The sequence below is a fragment of the Pseudophryne corroboree genome, chromosome 5 (genome assembly GCF_028390025.1).
Source record: "Pseudophryne corroboree isolate aPseCor3 chromosome 5, aPseCor3.hap2, whole genome shotgun sequence".
Lineage (NCBI taxonomy): Eukaryota > Metazoa > Chordata > Amphibia > Anura > Myobatrachidae > Pseudophryne > Pseudophryne corroboree.
In genome coordinates this window covers 526,001,068-526,025,578 of record NC_086448.1, presented here as the reverse complement: position 1 = coordinate 526,025,578, position 24,511 = coordinate 526,001,068, and positions in this window count along the sequence as shown.

Here is a 24,511-nt window from a genome sequence, read left to right as displayed (position 1 = left end):
AAAAGGCCCCAAACAGCACATGATGCAAAGAAGAAAAAAGGAGCACAGAGGTTGCTGTATTACTAAGCTAAGCGACAAAAACACCTGGCCCATCTAGTAGTGTCACACAGTGGCTGAATGTTGAGAGTGGGCCGCAATTGTTCAGTCCACTGACAGCATCTCCAGCACGCCCCTGTCATTTTTAAAACATTCTGCAATTGGTGGACTTATACGTCAGTACCCCGGGACTAATACAACAGTACCCCTGGGCTCATACGGCAGTGTCAGACAGGATGGCACTTTTCAAAAACTAGGCCCCAAACAGCACCTCATGCAAAGATGTCAAAGAGGTGCAATGAGGTAGCTGTATGACTAAGCCAAGCGACACAAACAATTCCAACTGGAATTATACGTCCAAATCACTGGAATTATACGTCCAAATAACTGGAATTAAATGGCAAAATCACTGAAATTATACGTCCAAATCACTGGAATTAAATGGCAAAATCACTGAAATTATACGTCCAAATCACTGGAATTAAATGGCAAAATCACTGGAATTATACGTCCAAATCACTGGAATTAAATGGCAAAATGGAGGTTGAGGGCTTCCATCGTCATGTGAAGCTGAACCACTAGTCATGAACATAGGTCAGAGCCTTAGCCATTCCTTGCCACTCCGTGTTGCAAATGGCATATTGGCAAGTTTTCATTTCTCCTGAGACCATTTACATTTCTTTTTTGTGGTCTTTTTACTGAACTTCGGCTTTTTGGATTTTACATGCCCTCTACTATTATATTGGGCATCGGCCTTGGCAGACGACAATGGCATTTCATCGTCTATGTCATGACTAGTGGCAGCAGCTTCAGCACTAGGAGGAAGTTGTTCTTGATCTTTCCCTATTTTATCCTCCAAATTTTTGTTCTCCATTATTTTTCTGGAGTTATATAACACAATATGCGGCACAGGAATGACTGATGGCTGATGCACAGGACACTACCTCTGGTCTGATGCAGGACAACACAGCAACACTGTAAGGGACTTGTTATTATAATTTATTATTATATGGTAGCAGTGGACATATGGCTGCAGAGTATACCACTGTGACTGCCTAGTCTCTGGAATGACTGATGGCTGAAGCACAGGACACTACCACTGGTCTGATGCAGGAAAATGCAGCAACACTGTAAGGGACTTGTTGTTATTATTATTATTATTATTTATATTATCATTATACAGCAGCAGTGGACATATGGCAGCAGAGTTTACCACTGTGACTGCCTGGTCACTGGAATGACTAATGGCTGATGCACAGGACACTACCACTGGACTGTTGCAGCACAATGCACCACCACTGAACTGATGCAACACAACACAGCAGCAATGGACATATGGCAGCAAGAGGACACAACCACTGTGACTGGACAAATACACCACAAGACATGGACACCAAGAGAATGGAGACACGTCCTCTCTGTACACTCTACAATGCCGGAGTAAAAATGGCGACAACGCGTGGCTCCTTATATGGAATCCAAACCCCGCGAGAATCTGACAGCGGGATGATGACGTTTTGCCCTGTTCTGGTTTCCGAGTCAGGTGGGAAAACCCGAGCCAGACTCGGATCCGGGCTCAAATGGTGAAGTTCGGTAGGGTTCGGTTCTCTGAGAACCGAACACTCTCAGCTCTAATATACCCTATATAATAAGTTGTAAATATTTTCTTAGGACAGTTTTGAACTCATTGTTAAAAAAAAATGTTTCATTGTTTACTAATGAAAAGTGTCTGAGATCGACAGTAGTAAAATAAATGTAAAAGGCGTTAAACAGTGAAGAACCGAGAATTCGATGGAACCTTAACTGTTCTGAAAATGAGGAACAGTTTTGTAGGTAAGCATGTGCACATGCAAGCTAGCTGTTCTGTTAAATATCATCTTATTTTCAAGTCTTTTCTGTTTGCATGGAGCATAATGGTCATTAAAACAAACATTTGTCTGTTTTAGACTGAACTACAAATTAAAGAAAATGCAGTGTATGTTTACTATACATTCAGATGGACAGCTAAAATGGGACATGTGTGTGTTTGTATATAAAGATGGATGGCTACATAGAAACACATAGCTAGAGATGGATTATTTATAGTAAATGCATGTCTAAACTTGAGTATTAGAACTCCGTTGTTCCTAGAAAATTCAATGAAGTCTTGCATTATTGCTTCCCCAACCTTCAAGAAGTGCATGGGATAAAACTACACTCTGCAATAGTGTTTTCATGTAGGCCTAAAGTTGGTGGATTAGTCACAGACAGGCCCACTAATACAGTCTGTAGTCCATTTAATGGTAAGGACTTTCTATTACAATGACACGTAACCTATTTTGCCCCCCGCCCATGGAAATTCAAATGCATCTGTCGACTTGATAAAGCACTTGCCTGGAGGGAAGTATTGTTTACATTTTCTCTGCCGTCAGTGGAAAAGTGTGATTCTAATTATTTTCCCCCTGCTGAAAATTAATCCTGACCATCTCGTTTAGCATATTACTTTTTTATATCTATTGGAAAATTGAATTATACTTTACATTAATGTTGGTGCTGTTGTTGTTATTTTATTTATTTGTAGCTTCTGTAAAACAAGTTGCACTGAAACATTAATGGGCTGACTATTATAAGTTGCGGATGTTCTTTTTTGTTTTACACAGTTACAAAACACTGCCTCACAAAGCAACAATTGCACATACACTTTGATGCTTTTTTCTGATTCTTTGTAAAATGTGTCAGTGTCTACACAAAATACATATCTTACTTTATTTTCAGATAATGGGCTAAATGTAATAGATTTTGTGGAACATGTGATTTTCACTGCCAAATCACACATTTTCAAGAAAATCACAAATGTAATAGGTTGCAGTTATGGGGAAAATCGCATGTTTTTAGCCTCTACTCAATTGCATCCAGAAAACCGCAAATGTACTAGGGTGTGATTTTTTCATTTGCACACAAAACATTACCAAAAATCGCCAGAATAATAGACCAGGTTCAGACTGGTGATTTAGGCAGAAACATGTACAAATCAGTGAGATCCGTGCATGCTTACAGTAGTTAAAAAGCTGGTCCTGGTTGCAAAAATTTGGGGAATAAAATATGTACAGTTCCCCCGTATTTTAACAACCAGCACCGGGCTCTTGGACTGGTCCTGGTTCCAAAAATATGGGGGGAAAAATACGTTGGGATACCCCATATTTTTGAAACTAGCACTGGGCTCCACTAGCCAGGGAGGTAATGCCTTATCCGGGGGACACTTTTATACAGGTCCCTGCGGCTGCAGCATCACCCCCCCAACTAGTTACCCCTGGACAGGATTCCCTGGGGAAATGGGGACTCCTATAATAAATGGATCCCCCCCATCTAGGCACCCAAGGGCCAGGGATGAAGCCCGGGGCTGTCCCTGCCATCCGTTGGCTGTGGATGGCAGGCCGATAGCCATACATTGTGTTTAAAAAAGTATTGTCTTTTGCTGAGGACCTGCAGGTCCCATCAAGCCTCCCCCGCAGGCTGATGCTTGGAGAACCACAAGGACCAGCATGCGGGCCTTATTAAAGGGCCCGCTAGTAGTTGTAGTTCCACCTGTAAAATAAATATTCCAATAAACACACAACACACACACCGTGACAGTATAACTTTAATAAATCACTCTTGCACACTCACACTCACATATACTTACCTATTGTACATCACACGTCACCATTCACATCGACTTGTCCAGTAGAACCCATTGGGTACCTGTAAAAAATATACTCACCTTTGTCCAGTGTAGTTCTGTCCTCTTGGGTCCATGTAGGCAACCACAGGGTTAACAAAACAAAAAAAAAAATGCCATACTGATCCATCTCGGACTGAGGAGCAGTATGTGTTGTTACATACTGCTCCTCTGCGCGAATGACGGGGATCCGGGTGACTCCTGTCACTGGGAAACCCCTGAGCCAATCAGTTTAGAGCTTCTGAGGAGCTCCGCTGGTGATTGGCTGGGGGCATCTCATAGAACTCAGTGTTATGTAAATAATATTGACTCTTATGTATGAGAAACAGCATGTGTGACTGACCACAAACTTAACTGAACAAAACCAGAAGGTCAGTAGAGGTCAACCTTGTGGTTTTGTTCAATTAAGTTTGCTTTTAGCCACACATGCTGGTTCCCATCCATAGGACTCGATGTTATTGACATAACACTGAGTGCATGCCACACCCCCTCTGTAGACTGGCCACACCCTGAAATATGGGCCTCCAACACTGCATTCTCCCGGTGGGCCCTTCATGCACCAGTCCAACACTGCATACATACGCACCTACGTACATACATTAATTCATACATTTGTTATTATTTAGCAACTGGCAGTACATAACTGACCTTACTAAGCAGAAGAAAAGCACTATAGTTTTACATTTTGTCAATTGACAGTTTGACAATGCGTTATACTAATGATTAACAGCACCAGTAATTGATAAAGTAGAGCAAGGTAGATCTGCATGTTTAAAACTTACCTCCAGGAATTACTGGATGGTGGACAAAATGCTCAATTTCCAAAATTTCAAAGAGAAGCTAACAAATATATATGTGTGTTTATGTGTACACACATTCATGTGCCAGAAAGTTTAAGATACCTAGAGGGAACATAGGTGAGAGTGCAAATCACCTGTAATCACCCATTATCACAATTAATCGAAAGAACAAAAATCGCACATTTACCTATCCACTATTTGGAGATTCTAATAGGAACAGGTTGGGATGCGGTCAGCATCCCGACAGTTGGGATGCTGGCAATCATGTGACTGATACCGGAATCCAGACACCTCTCGGAATCCCAGCGCAGGAACACCAAACACCAACAACCAAAAGGTAAGTATCAGTATGATGACTAGGGTTAGGCACTAGAGGGGTGTCGTTTGCCATAGCCACTACCCCCCTAAACTTAGCCCTAGCCATCACCCTCTGTGGCTTAGCCCTAGCCGCCACCCCCACTATCTTAGCCCTAGCCAACGCTTCAGGCATGTTAGAGTTAGGCTAGGGGACAGGGGAGGGGTAAAGTAATTACCCCATCCCCTGTCGGCATTCTAATTGTCAGGATGCCGGTGCGGTCATGTGACCGCTGGCATCCTTACCACTGGGATCCTATATCACATTCAACAGGACTATTGACTATATGCTGCTTAATCTTATATAACATCAACAGAGGAAAGGGGTACAGATGTAGCTACACTCATTCCGGTGACATCTCTGCAAATTTGCGCCTTGATAGGTGTGACCACGTGCATGTCTAAGGAACACACTCACCTCAGACGTGCCTCATTCGCAATGAATGGGACAGCTAAATATGCAGCTTGGCATGGGCAGACCTAGCCATCCTGAGAGTGCCCATCCACCGCAGATGTAGCCATGTGTATGTGAATGAATTTACATGTTTTATCTTTTTTAATTGTCTGCAATTGCTTTTTAATTTGTTTGATCTCATATATTAAATACAGGTGTTTTTTAATCCATTCCATTCTGATTATATCTAGAGATGAGCGGGTCTGGTTCTCTGAGAACTTGAGCTGCCTGAACATAGGAGATCCAAGGCAATCCGAGCCACAGCTTGGATCTCCATGCCTCCACGGATCCCAAATCGAGGCAAAAACTGTTGGATCTTGAGGTTTTGCCTCGTGTGCCAGACCCATTGAATTCTATAGGCTGACCACTGATTGTCTGAAAGAGCTATCGGTCATGGCTCTCAGCAAATTAGCGTTTGCACATAGAGATCAATGGGCACAGCTTTAAAGATACTATCTGCCGCCACCCCCCCACACACTGAGGACACCACTGGCCACCACCCGCTACTGACACTGCTGGCTCCCCCGCACTGCCGACACAGCCAACATTCCTGCACAGAGGACCCTGCTGGCACCCACACACAGAGGACACCACCGGCACCCTGCCACTGCCGATACAGTCACCCTGCACTGCCTACACATCAGGCACCTCTGCACAGAGGACACTGCCACCACCCCTGCACTGCTGACACCCCTGCACAGAAGGCACCACCAGCATTCATGGGTTGCCCCCAGCATGTGAGTAGATGGACGCAGATGTTGCTGCGGGAAGCAAGATCTGCGTCCATCTCTGAATAACCCACTAAGTGCAGATTTGTCACGCACACCTTTTGCAATGAAAAATCTTTATTACTGTAAAAACATTTAAAGTTCTTATTGGGTAGTTTCTATAAAACAAAAACAAAGCATTATGGGGGTAATTCAGATCTGATCGCAGCAGCAAATTTCTTAGCAGTTGGGCAGTTATTTAACTAAAAACTTAGCAGTTTTGCTGTTGATCGTGCTGCGCTTTTCAGTCGCACTGCTGATCAGTGAGTGATTGACAGGAAAAGGGCGTTTCTGGGTGGTAACTGAGCGTTTTCCGGGATTGTGCTAAAAAATGCAGGCGTGTCAGGGAAAAACGAGGGAGTGTCTGGAGAAACGGGGGAGTGGCTGGCCGAACCCAGGGCGTGTTTGTGACATCAAACCAGGAACTAAACATACCGAGCTGATCACAATCTAGGAGTAGGTCTGGAGATACTCAGAAACTGCAAGAAAATATTTAGTAGCAATTCTGCTACTCTTTCGTTCGCTATTCTGCTAAGCTAAGATACACTCCCAGAGGGCAGCGGCCTAGCGTTTGCAATGCTGCTAAAAGCAGCTAGCGAGCGAACAACTCAGAATGAGGGCCATGGTTTTGCCCAACTGCTAACAAATTTGCTGCTGCAATCATATCTGAATTAGGCCATAAGGTTGATGGAGTCATCACTCAAGGAACAAGTCTGGGCCATTGTGAATGTATCAGTTGCCAAGACCAGGAAGTATGTAATTATTAAGTACAGTATAGCTACATTGAATTGAAAATGTGGTTCCCACTTCCCAGTAATACTGCATTTCACCAAACCTTACCCTCTGACTCTGGGGTCTTTTTTATCATTAGTCACATATTTAATGCAATCTTGGTATTATATTAGCACCAAGGATCATGTATTATACAGTGTGGAAACGGAACTACTGCACATTCATGGTCCCTCTGACCACACATGCAAAGCTGCTATTTACAGGGAGGATTCCGGAGGAACCCTTTGCTTGCTGGCTGGCTTTGCGATTTGTAACCCATAGGCTACAGTGGGCTGCTATCTTCAGATAGTTTGTTTAGTTTTAGCTAGAGATGTGCACCGGAAATTTTTTGGGTTTTGTGTTTTGGTTTTGGATTCGGTTCCGCGGCTGTGTTTTGAATTCGGACGCGTTTTGATAAAACCTCCCTGAAATTTTTTTTTGTCGGATTTGGGTGTGTTTTGGAATCGGGTGTTTTTTTACAAAAACCCCTCAAAAACAGCTTAAATTATAGAATTTGGGGGTCATTTTGATCCCATAGTATTATTAACCTCAATAACCATAATTTCCACTAATTTCCAGTCTATTCTGAACACCTCACAATATTAATTTTAGTCCTAAAATTTGCACCGAGGTAGCTGTGTGACTAAGCTAAGCGACCCAAGTGGCCGACACAAACACCTGGACCATCTAGGAGTGGCACTGCAGTGTCAGACAGGATGGCAGATTTAAAAAATAGTCCCCAAACAGCACATGATGCAAAGAAAAAAAGAGGTACACAAAGGTTGCTGTGTGACTAAGCTAAGCGACCCAAGTGGCCGACACAAACACCTGGCCCATTTAGGAGTGGCACTGCAGTGTCAGACAGGATGGCAGATTTAAAAAATAGTCCCCAAACAGCACATGATGCAAAGATAAATTGAAGAAAAAGGAGGTGCAAGATGGAATTGTCCTTGGGCCCTCCCACCCACCCTTATGTTGTATAAACAGGACATGCACACTTTAACAAACCCATCATTTCAGCGACAGGGTCTGCCACACGACTGTGACTGAAATGACTGGTTGGTTTGGGCCCCCACCAAAAAAGAAGCAATCAATCTCTCCTTGCACAAACTGGCTCTACAGAGGCAAGATGTCCACCTCCTCCTCATCGTCCAATTCCTCACCCCTTTAACTGTGTACATCCTCCTCCTCACAGATTATTAATTCGTCCCCACTGGAATCCACCATCTCAGGTCCCTGTGTACTTTCTGGAGGCAATTGCTGCTGGTGAATGTCTCCACGGAGGAATTGATTATAATTCATTTTGATGAACATCATCTTCTCCACATTTTGTGGAAGTAACCTCGTACGCCGATTGCTGACAAGGTGACCGGCTGCACTAAACACTCTTTCGGAGTACACACTGGAGGGGGGGGGCAACTTAGGTAAAATAAAGCCAGTTTGTTAAAGGGCCTCCAAATTGCCTCTTTTTCTTGCCAGTATACGTACGGACTGTCTAACGTGCCTACTTGGATGTAGTCACTCATATAATTAATCCTCCAACATTCTTTCAATGGTGACAGAATCATATGCAGTGACAGTAAACGACATGTCAGTAATCGTTGGCAGGTTCTTCAGTCCGCACCAGATGTCAGCACTCGCTCCAGACTGCCCTGCATCACCGCCAGCGGGTGGGCTCGGAATTCTTAGCCTTTTCCTCTCAGCACCAGTTGCGGGAGAAAGGTTAAGGAGGAGCTGTTGACGAGTCACGTTCCGCTTGACTTGACAATTTTCTCACCAGCAGGTCTTTGAACCTCTGGAGACTTGTGTCTGCCGGAAAGAGAGATACAACGTAGGTTTTAAATCTAGGATCGAGCACGGTGGCCAAAATGTAGTGCTCTGACTTCAACAGATTGACCACCCGTGAACCCTGGTTAAGTGAATTAAGGGCTCCATCCACAAGTCCCACATGCCTAGCGGAATCGCTCCATTTTAGCTCCTCCTTCAATCTCTCCAGCTTCTTCTGCAAAAGCCTGATGAGGGGAATGACCTGACTCAGGCTACAGTGTCTGAACTGACTTCACGTGTGGCAAGTTCAAAGGGTTGCAGAACCTTGCACATCATTGAAATCATTCTCCACTGCGCATTAATCAGGTGTATTCCCCCTCCTTTGCCTATATCGTAGGTAGCTGTATAGGCTTGAATGGCCTTTTGCTACTCCTCCATCCTCTGAAGCATATAGAGGGTTGAATTCCACCTCGTTACCACCCCTTGCTTCAGATGATGGCGGGGCAGGTTCAGGAGTGTTTGCTGGTGCTCCAGTCTTCGGCACGCGGTGGCTGAATGCCGAAAGTGGCCCGCAATTCTTAGGGCCACCGACAGCATCTCTTGCACGCCCCTGTCGTTTTTTAAATAATTCTGCACCACCAAATTCAATGTATGTGCAAAACATGGGACGTGCTGGAATTTGCCCACATGTAATGCACGCACAATATTGGTTGCGTTGTCCGATGTCACAAATCCCCAGGAGAGTCCAATTGGGGTAAGCCATTCTGCGATGATGTTCCTCAGTTTCCGTAAGAGGTTGTCAGCTGTGTGCCTCTTATGGAAAGCGGTGATACAAAGCGTAGCCTGCCTGGGAACGAGTTGGCATTTGCGAAATGCTGCTACTGGTGCCGCCGCTGCTGTTCTTGCTGCGGGAGGCAATACATCTACCCAGTGGGCTGTCACAGTCATATAGTCCTGAGTCTGCCCTGCTCCACTTGTCCACATGTCCGTGGTTAAGTGGACATTGGGTACAACTGCATTTTTTAGGACACTGGTGACTCTTTTTCTGACATCTGTGTACATTCTCGGTATCGCCTGCCTAGAGAAATTGAACCTAGATGGTATTTGGGACACACTACCTCAAGCAATTTTCTAGTTCCCTGTGAATTAACGGTGGATACCGGACACACGTTTAACACCACTGAAGCTGCCAAGACCTGAGTTATCCATTTTGCAGCAGGATGACTGCTGTGATATCTCATCTTCCTCGCAAAGGACTGTTGGACAGTCAATTGCTTACTGGAAGTAGTACAAGTGGTCTTCCGACTTCCCCTCTGGGATGACGATCGACTCACAGCAGCAACAACAGCAGCGCCAGCAGCAATAGGCGTTACACTCAAGGATACTTCGGAGGAATCCCAGGCAGGAGAGGACTCGTCAGACTTGACAGTGACATGGCCTGCAGGACTATTGGCTTTCCTGTCTAAGGAGGAAATTGACACTGAGGGAGTTGGTGGTGTGGTTTGCAGGAGCTTGGTTACAAGAGGAAGGGATTTAGGTGTCAGTGGACTGCTTCCGCTGTCACCCAAAGTTTTTGAACTTGTCAATGACTTCAGATGAATGCGCTCCAGGTGACGTATAAGGGAGGATGTTCCTAGGTGGTTAACGTCCTTACCCCTACTTATTACAGCTTGACAAAGGCAACACACGACTTGACAACTGTTGTCCGCATTTCTGTTAAAATAATTCCACACCGAAGAGGTGATTTTTTTTTTTGTAATTTGACCAGGCATGTCAATGGCCATATTCGTCCCACGGACAACAGGTGTCTCCCTGGGTGCCTGAATTAAACAAACCACCTCACCATCAGAATCCTCCTTGTCAATTTCCTCCTCAGCGCCAGCAACACCCATATCCTCATCCTGGTGTACTTCAACAGTGACATCTTCATTTTGACTATCAGGAACTGGACTGCGGGTGCTCCTTCCAGCACTTGCAGGGGGCGTGCAAATGGTGGAAGGCGCCACCTCTTCCCGTCCAGTGTTGGGAAGGTCAGGCATCGCAACCGACACAATTGGACTCGGTATCCGTTCACATGGTCGACCATGTTATGGTCGACAGTCATTAGGTCGACCACTATTGGTTGACATTGACATGGTCGACGTGGACACATGGTCGACACATGAAAATGGTCGACACATGAAAGGTCGACACATGAAAAGGTCAAAATTAGTTTTTTAACTTTTTTTTCTTTTGGGGAACTTTTCCATACTTTACGATCCACGTGGACTATGATTGGAACGGTAATCTGTGCCGAGCGAAACGGTAGTGGAGCGAAGGCACCAGGCCCGAAGCATGGCGAGCGAAGCGAGCCATGCGAGGGTACGCGGTGCACTAATTGGGGTTGCCAGTCACTTTATGCAAAAAACGACACCCAAAAAAGTTAAACTCACGTCGACCTTTTCATGTGTCGACCATTTTCATGTGTCCATGTCGACCATGTCAATGTCAACCAATAGTGGTCGACCTAATGACTGTCGACCATAACATGGTCGACCATTCATACCGGAACCATTGGACTCTCCTTGGGGATTTGTGATTTAGAAGAAAGCACAGTTCTTTGCTGTGCTTTTGCCAGCTTGTCTTTTCATTTTTCTAGCGAGAGGATGAGTGCTTCCATTCTCATGTGAAGCTGAACCACTAGCCATGAACATAGGACAGGGCCTCAGCCGTTCCTTGCCATTCCGTGTCGTTAATGGCATATTGGCAAGTTTACGCTTCTCATCAGACGCTTTTAATTTTGATTTTTGGGTCATTTTACTGAACTTTTGTTTTTTGGATTTTACATGCTCTCTACTATGACATTGGGCATCGGCCTTGGCAGACGACGTTGATGGCATTTCATCATCTTGGCCATGACTAGTGGCAGCAGCTTCAGCACGAGGTGGAAGTGGATCTTGATCTTTCCCTATTTTACCCTCCACATTTTTGTTCTCCATTTTTTTTAATGTGTGGAATTATATGCCAGTAATATATCAATAGCAATGGCCTAATGTACCGTACTGCTATATATTATATACTGTTGGTCAGCAAAATTATGCACTGTCCTCCTACTATATATACTGCGCACAACTAAAATGCACCACAGGTATGGATGGATAGTATACTTGACGAAACAGAGGTAGGTAGAGCAGTGGCCTACTGTACCGTACTGCTTTATATTATATATTGGTGGTCAGCAAAATTATGCACTGTCCTCCTATTATATATACTGCGCACAACTAAAATGCACCACAGGTATAGATGGATAGTATACTTGACGACACAGAGGTAGGTAGAGCAGTGGCCTACTGTACCGTACTGCTATATATAATATACTGGTGGTCAGCAAAATTATGCACTGTCCTCCTACTATATATACTGCGCACAACAACTAAAATGCACCACAGGTAAGGATGGATAGTATACTTGATGACACAGAGGTAGATAGCGCAGTGGCCTACTGTACCGTACTGCTATATATTATATACTGGTGGTCAGCAAAATTCTGCACTGTCCTCCTACTATATATACTGCGCACAACAACTAAAATGCACCACAGGTATGGATGGATAGTATACTTGACGACACAGAGGTAGGTAGAGCAGTGGCCTACTGTACCGTGCTGCTATATATTATATACTGGTGGTCAGCAAAATTATGCACTGTCCTCCTACTATATAAACTGTGCACAACTAAAATGTACCACAGGTATGGATGAATAGTATACTTGACGACACAGAGGTAGGTAGAGCAGTGGACTACTGCACCGTACTGCTATATATTATATACTGGTGGTCAGCAAAATTATGCACTGTACTCCTACTATATATACTGCGCACAACTAAAATGCACAACAGGTATGGATGGAAAGTATACTTGATGACACAGAGGTAGGTAGAGCAGTGGCCTACTGAACCGTACTGCTATATATTATATACTGGTGGTCAGCAAAATTATGCACTGTCCTCCTACTATATATACTGCGCACAACAACTAAAATGCACCACTGGTAAGGATGGATAGTATACTTGATGACACAGAGGTAGGTAGAGCAGTGGCCTACTGTACCGTACTGCTATATATTATATACTGGTGGTCAGCAAAATTTTGCACTGTTCTCCTACTATATATACAGCGCACAACAACTAAAATGCACCACAGGTATGGATGGATAGTATACTTGATGACACAGAGGTAGGTAGAGCAGTGGCCTACTGTACCATACTGCTTTATATTATATACTTGTGGTCAGCAAAATTATGCACTGTCCTCCTACTATATATACTGTGCACAACTAAAATGCACCACAGGTATGGATGGATAGTATACTTGACGACACAGAGGTAGGTAGAGCAGTCGCCTACTGTACCGTACTGCTATATATTATATACTGGTGGTCAGCAAAATTCTGCCATGTTCTCCTACTATATATACTGCGCACAACTAAAATGCACCACAGTTATGGATGGATAGTATACTTGATGACACAGAGGTAGGTAGAGCAGTGGCCTACTGTACCGTACTGCTATATATTATATACTGGTGGTCAGCAAAATTATGCACTGTACTCCTACTATATATACTGCGCACAACTAAAATTCACCACAGGTATGGATGGATAGTATACTTGATGACACAGAGGTAGGTAGAGCAGTGGACTACTGTACCGTACTGCTATATATTATATACTGGTGGTCAGCAAAATTATGCACTGTACTCCTACTATATATACTGTGCACAACTAAAATGCACCACAGGTATGGATGGATAGTATACTTGATGACACAGAGGTAGGTAGAGCAGTGGCCTACTGTACCGTACTGCTATATATTATATATTGGTGGTCATCAAAATTATGCACTGTCCTCCTACTATATGTACTGCACACAACAACTAAAATGCACAACAGGTATGGATGGATAATATACTTGACGACACAGAGGTAGGTAGAGCAGTGGCCTACTGTACCGTACTGCTATATATAATATACTGGTGGTCAGCAAAATTATGCACTGTCCTCCTACTATATATACTGCGCACAACAACTAAAATGCACCACAGGTAAGGATGGATAGTATACTTGATGACACAGAGGTAGATAGCGCAGTGGCCTACTGTACCGTACTGCTATATATTATATACTGGTGGTCAGCAAAATTCTGCACTGTCCTCCTACTATATATACTGCGTACAATAACTAAAATGCACCACAGGTATGGATGTATAGTATACTTGATGACACAGAGGTAGGTAGAGCAATGGCCTACTGTACCGTACTGCTATATATTATATACTGGTGGTCAGCAAAATTATGCACTGTCCTCCTACTATATATACTGCGCACAACTAAAATGTACCACAGGTATGGATGAATAGTATACTTGATGACACAGAGGTAGGAAGAGCAGTGGACTACAGCACCGTACTGCTATATATTATATACTGGTGGTCAGAAAAATTATGCACTGTACTTTTACTATATATACTGCGCACAACAACTAAAATGCACCACAGGTATGGATGGATAGTATACTTGACGACACAGAGGTAGGTAGAGCAGTGGCCTACTGTACCGTACTGCTATATATTATATACTGGTGGTCAGCAAAATTATGCACTATCCTCCTACTTTATATACTGCGCACAACAACTAAAATGCACCACTGGTATGGATAGATAGTATACTTGATGACACAGAGGTAGGTAGAGCAGTGGCCTACTGTACCGTACTGCTATATATTATATACTGGGGGTCAGCAAAATTCTGCACTGTTCTCCTACTATATATACAGCACACAACAACTAAAATGCACCACAGGTATGGATGGATAGTATACTTGATGACACAGAGGTAGGTAGAGCAGTGGCCTACTGTACCATACTGCTTTATATTGTATACTTGTGGTCAGCAAAATTATGCACTGTACTCCTACTATATTTACTGTGCACAACTAAAATGCACCACAGGTATGGATGGATAGTATACTTGACGCCACAGAGGTACATAGAGCAGTCGCCTACTGTACCGTACTGCTATATATTATATACTGGTGGTCAGCAAAATTCTGCACTGTCCTCCTACTATATATACTGTTCACAACTAAAATGTACCACAGGTATGGATGGATAGTATACTTGACGACACAGAGGTAGGTAGAGCAGTGGCCTACTGTACCGTACTGCTATATATTATATACTGGTGGTCAGCAAAATTATGCACTGTACTCCTACTATATATACTGCGCACAATTAAAATTCACCGCAGGTATGGATGGATAGTATACTTGATGACACAGAGGTAGGTAGAGCAGTGGACTACTGTACCGTACTGCTATATATTATATACTGGTGGTCAGCAAAATTATGCACTGTACTCCTACTATATGTACTGCGCACAACAACTAAAATGCACAACAGGTATGGATGGATAGTATACTTGACGACACAGAGGTAGGTAGAGCATTGGCCTACTGAACCGTACTGCTATATATTATATACTTGTGGTCAGAAAAATTCTGCACTGTCCTCCTACTATATATACTGCGCACAACAACTAAAATGCACCACAGGTATGGATGGATAGTATACTTGACATCACAGAGGTAGGTAGAGCAGTGGCCTACTGTACCGTACTGCTATATATTATATACTGGTGGTCAGCAAAATTCTACACTGTCCTCCTACTATATATACTGCGCACAACAACTAAAATGCACCACAGGTATGGATGGATAGTATACTTGATGACACAGAGGTAGGTAGAGCAGTGGACTACTGTACCGTACTGATATAATACTGGTGGTCACTGGTCAGCAAAATTCTGCACTGTCCTCCTACTATATACTACAATGCAGCACAGATATGGAGCGTTTTTCAGGCAGAGAAAGTATAATACTGGTGGTCACTGGTCAGCAAAACTCTGCACTGTCCTCCTACTATATAATACTGGTGGTCCCCAGTCCCCACAATAAAGCACACTAAGCACAGATATTTGCAGCACACTGAGCACAGGTATGGAGCGTTTTTCAGGCAGAGAACGTAGATATTTTCAGCACACTGAGCACAGATATTTGCAAGCACACTGAGCACAGATATTTGCAGCACACTGAGCACAGATATTTGCAGCACACTGAACACAACTGAGAGAACGCTGCACGTCATCTCCCTATCATCTCCAATGCATGAGTGAAAATGGCGGCAACGCGCGGCTCCTTATATAGAATACGAATCTCGCGAGAATACGACAGCGGGATGATGACGTTCGGGCGCGCTCGGGTTAACAGAGCAAGGCGGGAAGATTCGAGTCTGCCTTGGAACCGTGTAAAATGGGTGAAGTTCGGGGGGGAGTTCGGGTTCCGAGGAACTGAACCCGCTCATCTCTAGTTTTAGCACATGTGAAACAAGCCTTTATGTTCTTTTTGGTTAACATTAGTTTTCACCTTGAAACTCTGCTGACACTGAGGCAAGTGGGTCCTGCAGTTCCTCAAATGTCATTTGGGTTCTTCTATCACTTCCTGGATGAGTCATTCATGCACTCTTGAAGGAATTTTGGTAGCCGGTCTACACTTGGGAGTATTCATCATTGTTCCAAAATTTCTCCATTTGGAGATAATGGCTCTTACAGTGGTTCACTGGAGTACCAGAGCCTTAGAAATGGTGTTGTAACCTTTTCCATGCTGACTTAGTTCAAAAACTTTCTTTTTCATGTCTTCTGTAATTCTGTAATTTATTTTGATCGAAGTATACTGTGCTACTTGTTGAGACCTAATAGTCCACTTCGCATTGCTGTAAAGGTTTCATTTACTTAATGTTTAGATTCAAAAGGACAGGCAATAATTAAGCCTTATGTTGTCTGAATTCAATTATCAATTAAATTTGGTTCATTTGCTGAATGATAACTAACTAAGGGGGCAATTACTATTTTACACTGGGCCAGTTGGTGTTGAATAACAATTTTCCTTCAATATATGAAATGACCAATTAAAAACTGTAATTTGTGTTTATTCAGGTTATCTTTGTCTTACAATCAATTTTGTTTGAATATCTGAAACAATAAAGTGTCACGTCCTGGGTCCCTGTGTACTCAGCCGGTGATTCCTGAGATGAGGTTACTGGATCAGAATGCCACAATAAACGAGGACGATGAAAATAGGACTTCCTCATATCCCGCTAGAACCAAGTGTGGGCGAGACCTGCCCTGAGGCGCAGAGTCTAATCCACCGGAAGGTTTTCACCAGTGACCCCATCCCATCGGAAGTTGTGTTTCACTGCTTCCAATAGGCAGGTTGTGTCACCCTGGACAGGTACTCAGAAATAGCTGTGGAAACCTACAAAGAAATAACTAGTTGCAGACTAATAATGAGAGAGTCCTTGATGACGCTAAACCCTAAGAGTAACCGCTGAGAAGATCTTGAAGGTAAATGTAAAAGGGGTACTCCAACAACTGACTGGAGATTGAAGATACTGCAGACACAGAAGGAACTCGAAGAATAACTAAATGTAATCAATAGAACTCAATACTTGGGAACTGGAGAACTTGAAAACAATTGAAGAAACAAATAAAGTTTAACCAATGGCACTTGGTACTTGAGAACTGGTGAACTTGAAAACACTTGAAGAAACAAATTATGTTAAACCAATGGCACTCAGTACTTGAGAACTGGTGAGCTCAAAAACACTTGAAGAAATACATGATGTTTAACCGATGGCAATCTGCACTGGAGAACACATAGATATATCCAATGATAATCAGCACTGGAAAACACATAGAGATATCTAATGACAATCTGCACTGTGGAACACGCAGAGATATCCGATGATAATCAGCATTGGAGAACACGTAGAGATATCCGATGATAATCGGCACTGGAGAACACATAGAGATATGCTATGATAATCGGCACTGCAGAACACGTATAGATACACACGTAGGAATGCCCTGGGAAGCATGTGGAAACGCATACTGGAGCCTGGAACTTGGAGCAGCAACACAAAGCAGTATACACTGGAGAAAGAAGGAAGTTGTACAGGCTCCTTACTGTTCTTGGTGATCAGCTTTATATCCTTAGGTAGGTTACCATTGGAGGAAGGAGTCATCTGAGGATTACCAGCAATCCTATTGGTAAACAATAAGGTCAGCTGACCAGGTAACATGGCTGCTGGAAACAATGCGACCTAGATGCTGTAAACAGGATTCTGCCAATTACTCACACATAGGAATCCCCACACAGATGGTTTAATCAGAAGTGAGCAACAAAACCCATGCTGCAGCTGAAATCTGACAACTGCATGGCACTTTGCTGGACTGAGAGAAATCCCTGCAGATCAGGAGGTAAGTGTCAGAGAACAATAGTACAAGCATGATCTAGTCCAGGATCCTGACAGTACCCCATCTTCATGGGTGGACTCCGGACACCCATCTTGAACCTTAGGGAATTCTTGGGGGGGAAAAATGCATACTGAAGAACTGGAGTAGAACATAAGACCTTCGTTGATGCATCTTCTACTTTCGGGAACATCTGGATTGGACCAGAGAAAGCGGAACTTTTTCTTAAGAGAAGACATGACTAGGAAGGACAGTTCCTTCTAAGATGTATCTTGAATCATCAACAAATTTACTTTCGGAATCTGAGTCCCAGCCTAAAGTGAGCATTAGTATCTTCTCTTTTAAAACAACATTATCAGTGTCAACATGCGCTTCAACGGACTTGGGGGGGTCATTCCAAGTTGATCGCTCACTAGCAACTTTTTGCAGCACTGCGATCAGGTTAAATCTCTGCAAAACTGCGCATGTGTATGCACCGCAATGCGCAGGCGCATTGTACGGGTACAAAGAGGTTGGTGCTGGTCGATGGATTAAACGAAGAATCCATTTGCACAGCCAAGCGCAAGGTGATTGACAGAAAGAGGGCGTTTATGGGTATCAACTGACCGTATTCTGGGAGTGTTTGGAAAAACGCAGGCGTGTCCAAGTGTTTACAGGGCGGGTGTCTGACGTCAATTCCGGGACCAAAAAGTCTAAAGTGATGGCAGTGGCTGAGTAAGTCCAGAGCTACTCAGAAACTGCAAAAAACTTTTTTGTGCCATCGGCTGCAAAAGCGTTTGCACACTTGCAAAGCGAAAATACACTCCCCCATAGGCGGTGACTATCTGATCGCAGCGCTGCAAAAAGTTGCTAGTGAGCGATCAACTCAGAATGACCCCCTTGGGACTATGTGAATAGTCAGGAGTGGAGACAAAAGAAGCATAACTCACTCTTAAGTCAGTAGACTGTTTCCTTTTAACTGTTTTCGGTTTTCTCAAATTCTTGGGATTCTTGTAATCACTAATGCATTGGTTCACAAAAGCATTCTCTTGTTCCGAAAGTGATGGGTCGAAGAACTGGAGCATTAGATGACCTTACAGTAGACTGTGTGAAGGACAAACCCAAAGAGTTAGTACTTCCAAAAGAACTGTTGTTCAATGGAGACAGAGAGGTGTATGCAACTTCAACACCCAAAGTTTTAGGGCTTTGCAAAGACTTTGCGATATTTCCTGTCTTGATGACTTCAAATTTTTTAATACTCTGATCTTGCTTAGACAGCGGTGCCGCTGAGATAGCTTTGTTAAGACACTCAGATTATTTTAGACAGGGTGATTTTGGAGAAAATTCCTGCTGAACTGCTTCAATGAAAGCAGAGAGATCACTTAAGATTGGATCCTTGGACATCTATGAGAAGGTTAGCCCATTCCAGTGCTTTACCTCTAAAATTAGAAGAAAATATTTCACTGCATAGACAGGAGTAATACTCATGGAAGAGGTCGACTCAATATCTGTAAGGTATTGGTGTGCTATAGCACAGAACTGAACTAAGGGGCCGATTCAGACCTGATCGCTGCTGTGTGTTTTCGCACAGCGGCGATCAGGTCTGAACTGCGCATGTGTATGCAGCGCAATGCGCAGGTGCGACGGTCCGCAGCGACGTTGAGCAATGGGATGGTGCGAAAAATCCCATTTCCCCGGCGAACACAAGGAGATTGACAAGAAGAAGGCGTTTGTGGGTGGCAACTGACAATTTTTGAGGAGTGTCTGAGAAAACGCAGGAGGGACCAGGCGTTTGGAGGGAGGATTCCTGACGTCATCTCCGGCCCCGATCATCGCAGCGGCTGAGTAAGTCCTGGTCTGTGCAGAGACTGCACAAACTTCTGTTTGTGCAGCTCTCCTGCACATGTGATCACACCCCTGCACAGTGATTTCCTCCTCCCCCTGCGGCGACTACCTGATCGCAGGGGTGCAAAAAACGCACTCTAGCGATCAGGTCTGAATTAGCCCCCATCTCCATCAAAGTACAGTGAGTAAATGCTGGAGAATCAAGTGTATGCTCAGAAGACTGGAAGTCAATCGACATCTCAGAAAGCAGAGTGGAACACAAAAGAACTGATACCCTTGAAGCAAACTCTAATTGAAGTACTCGTGCTGGTTCCCAATTAATAGCCTCTGTATTCTTTTTGACTTTAGATACAATAAGATGACCGTCCTTACTCAGAAGACTGGGAACAACCCTTCCCCAACTCTGGATTATTGATAATCAGCACTGGAGAACACGTAGAGATATCCGGTTATAGGGGTCATTCCGAGTTGTTCGCTCGTTGCTGATTTTTGCTATACTGTGATTAGTCGCTTTCTGCGCATGCGCAAGGTTCGCAGAGCGCATGCGCTTAGTTATTTTACACAAAAGTTAGGTATTTTACTCACGGCATAACGAAGCTTTTTCATCGCTGTGCTGATCGTAGTGTGATTGACGGGAAGTGGGTGTTTCTGGGCGGAAACTGGCCGTTTAATGGGAGTGTGCGGAAAAACGCAGGTGTTCGAGTTGCAAAACGCAGGAGTGGCTGGAGAAACGGGGGAGTGGTTGGGCAAACGCTGGGTGTGTTTGTGACGTCAAACCAGGAACAAAAAGGACTGAGCTGGTCGCAATGGCTGAGTAAGTCTGGAGCTATTCAGAAACTGCTAAGAAATGTCTATTCGCAATTCTTCTAATCTTTCATTCGCAATTCTGCTAAGCTAAGATACACTCCCAGAGGGCGGCGGCTTAGCGTGTGCATTGCTGCTAAAAGCAGCTAGCGAGCGAACAACTCGGAATCAACCCCATAATCAGCACTGCAGAACACGTAGAGATGCACACGTAGGAATGCTCTGGAAAGCATGTGCAAACACAGAATGGAGTCTGGAACTTGGAGAAGCAACACACAGCAGTATGCACTGGAGAAAGAAGGAAGTTGTAAAGGCCCCTTCCTGTTCTTTGAGACCAGCTTTATACCCTTAGGTAGCAGGGACATGCAATGAGGTAAATGGCTCAAGAGGCACTTGCTAGTACCAGAGACAGATTTACACACAAAATATGAGCCAAAGGGTTCATGTGGGCATTATACACAGATGCAGCAGTATATACTACTGGAAATTTGGAGAGTTTTGATCACAGATGTGCACAAAAGATAGGCACTGCCGCACTTGTTATAGACTTTTTACTTCAGAGTTTTGACTATAAAAATGATTAGAATAATGATAGAAATTTCATGTATATTATTTGTATTTTCATATACTTTATATAGTCAAAACTTTGGTATATACATTAGTATTACAGGAAAGGCTCTGCCTCATCTGCCTCACCCCACCACACATCACTGTTAGGTAGGCTACCATTGGAGGAAGGAGTCAGCTGAGGATTACCAGCACTCCTATTGGTAAACAATCTGGTGAGCTGACCAGGTAACATGGCTGCTGGAAACAATGCACAGAGACCTAGATGGTGTACACAGGATTCTGCCAATTACTCACACATAGGAATCCCCACACAGGTGAGCAACACAACACATGCTGGCGCTGCAGCTGAGAACTCCACGGCACTTTGCTGGACTGAGAGAAATCCCTGCAGATCAGGAGGTAAGCTTCAGAGAACACTAGTACAAGCATGAAATAGTCCAGGATATTGACAAAAAGTTTGACAGATATGCAAAAATAGAATAATTAGTAAGGGAGTACAAAGTTTTTCATGCCACTGTAGCTTTAGCAGTGATAAATAGGAAGAAGAGGATGGGCTTTAAAGCAGACAGCTTCACAACACTATAATTTAAAAGGTTCCGGTATGAATGGTCAACCATGTTATGGTCGACAGTCATTAGGTCAACCACTATTGGTCGAAACTAGCATGGTCGACATGGGCAAATGATCGACACATGAAAAATGGTCGACACGTGAAAAGGTCATTAGTGCACCGCGTCCCCTCGCATGGCTCACTTCGCTCGCCATGCATCTGGCAAGGTGCCTCGCTCTGCTACCGCTGCGCTCGGCACAGATTACAGTTCCCATTCGTAGTCCATGTGGATCTTAAAGTATGGAAAAGTTCCACAAAATAATTTTTTGGGAAAAACTCATGTCGACCTTTTCATGTGTCGACCTTTCATGTGTCATCCATTTTCATGTGTCGACCATGTGTCCATGTTGACCATGTCAATGTCGACCAATAGTAGTCGACCTAATGACTGTCGACCATAACATGGTCGACCATCCAAACGGATACCAATTTTAAATACTTCTTCTCTTCCACTGTCTTTTGCTCAGTATCTCCTTTGATTTCAAATTTGCGGTACATTGGCTCAGATCATTTCAATCTGAGCCACCAATTCATTCTAAACTAAGGCTACCTAGTATTTTTTCATCTTGACTTCTAATCCATGTCCATTTATTTCATAGTTGACTAACTGAAAACTCTGGTAAATTAAGCCACTTATAGTTTACACATTTCTAGTGGCATCCTAATGAACGTGTTCTTGAATTTCTTTTGCCAGATGTACTAGTCCATGTTTTTCCTCCCTCTGAAGCCCGACTATCTGATAGGACTCATCTTTATATGCATTTGCAAATATGGTCAGTCGTATGATATACAGTAACTCTCTTGCTTAGGTGTGGGACAGTGGCGTAACTTCATCTCAGTTGCCTGGAGGCAAGATAAATGTTGTATCCCCCCCCAAAAAAAAAAAATAATAATAATAATAATAATAATTTGTATTTTACTGAATCCTTGCCCTGTGTGAGTGATAACCCCCCTTCTCCTGTGTGAGCCATGCACCCCCCCCCCACACACACACACACACTTCTCCTGTGTGAGTGATATCACCCTCTTCCTCCTTTTCTAAGCCATGTCCCCCTTCCCACTGTGTGAGACACAGAGACAGAGAGAGGGAGAAAGGGAGAGGGAGAGAGCAAAAAAAAAAAAAGGGAAAGAGACAGGGGGATAAAGACGGGGAGAGAGACAAGGGAGAGAAAGACGTAGGGAGAGAGACAGAGGGAGAGAGACGCAAAAACAGGGGGAGATAGAGACTGGGAAAGAGATGAGGGAGAGATAGACAGACAGAGGGAGAGAGAGATGAGGAGAGAGAGGAGCGAGGTAAAGAGAGGAAGAGAGACAGGTACACATAGACAGGGAAAGGGAGACAGAGACAGGGAGAGGGGAAGAGAGATGAGGGAGAGAGTGAGAGAGATGAGGGAGAGAGAGAGAGATGAGGGAGAAAGAGAAAGGGAGGGGGAGAAGGAGAGCGACAGGGACACAGACAGGGAAAGGGAGACAGAGACAGGGAGAGGGGAAGAGAGACGAGGGAGAGAAAGAGAGATTGACAGGGAGAGAGAAAGAGATGAGGGAGAGACAAAGGGAGAGACAGACAGAGAGAGAGGCGAGGGAGGGAGGGAGAGAGAGACAGGGAGAGACAGGGATGGGGAGAGAGGGGCAAGGGAGGGGAGAAAGGTGCAAAGACAGGGAGAGGGAGACGGACATAGGGAGAAACAGGGAGATAGATGCCGAGATGGAGAGGGGGGAGAGACAAGGAAGAGAGAGACGAGTGAGAGAAGCAGGAGGGAGAGACATGCAGAGACAGGGAGAGAGAGAGAGAGACAAATGAGGAGAGATAGAAGCGAGGGAGAGAGACGCAGAGAGAGGGAGAGATACAGGGATAAGGAGAGACTCAGACACAGACAGGTAAAGGGAGAGAGAGACAGGGAGAGAGACATGCGGGAGAGAGACAGGGAGAGGGAGACAGATGGGGAGAGAGAGAAGAGAGGGAGACAGACAGGGACACATAGAAAGGGAAAGGGAAATAGAGACATTGAGAGGGGGAGAGAGAGAGATGGGGACGGAGGGAGACAGGGAGAGTGAGAGAGACAAGGAGAGAGATGCAGTAGAGAGACAGGGAGAGACAGATGGAGTAAGAGAGATACAGGGAGAAGGAGAGAGATGCAGAGAGAAGGAGGCAGGGACACAGGGAGAGAGGAAGAGATACAGGGAGAGAGAGAGAGAGACAGAATAAGAGAGAGACAGGGTGAGAGAGACAGACAGAGGGAGAGAGAGAGACAGGGTGAGAGAGAGAGAGAGAGAGAGGGAGAGAGACACAGAAATAGCAGAGAAGAAAGAGAGAGACAGGGAAAAAGAGGAAACAGCACAGGGTGAGGTGTTACGGAAACTTCTGCCGCTCTGTGGGACGCCGGGTGATAAAGACGGTCACCGGGGGTGCCACACACTGACGCTCCTCCGTATGTGGCCGCGCGGCTGTAGTTTCACCCCTAGAGTTTCCTATACAAGAGCCACAAACTTTCTGCATAGTCCACACTTACCCGGCCTCCTTGTCCGCCACGGTGCTCGCTGGTAGCTGCGGTACGGCGCTTCTTCCAGCCTCGCTGTCCGGACCATGTACCCCTCTGTGTCAGGGCGGCTGGTCATGGGGGCAGCTCATCCCCGTGTCCTCAGTCTCCACTCTGCTCCTCCCGCTAATGTTCTCCTCCACCCGGCAGCCACTGAGTGGCAGTGAGTGAGAC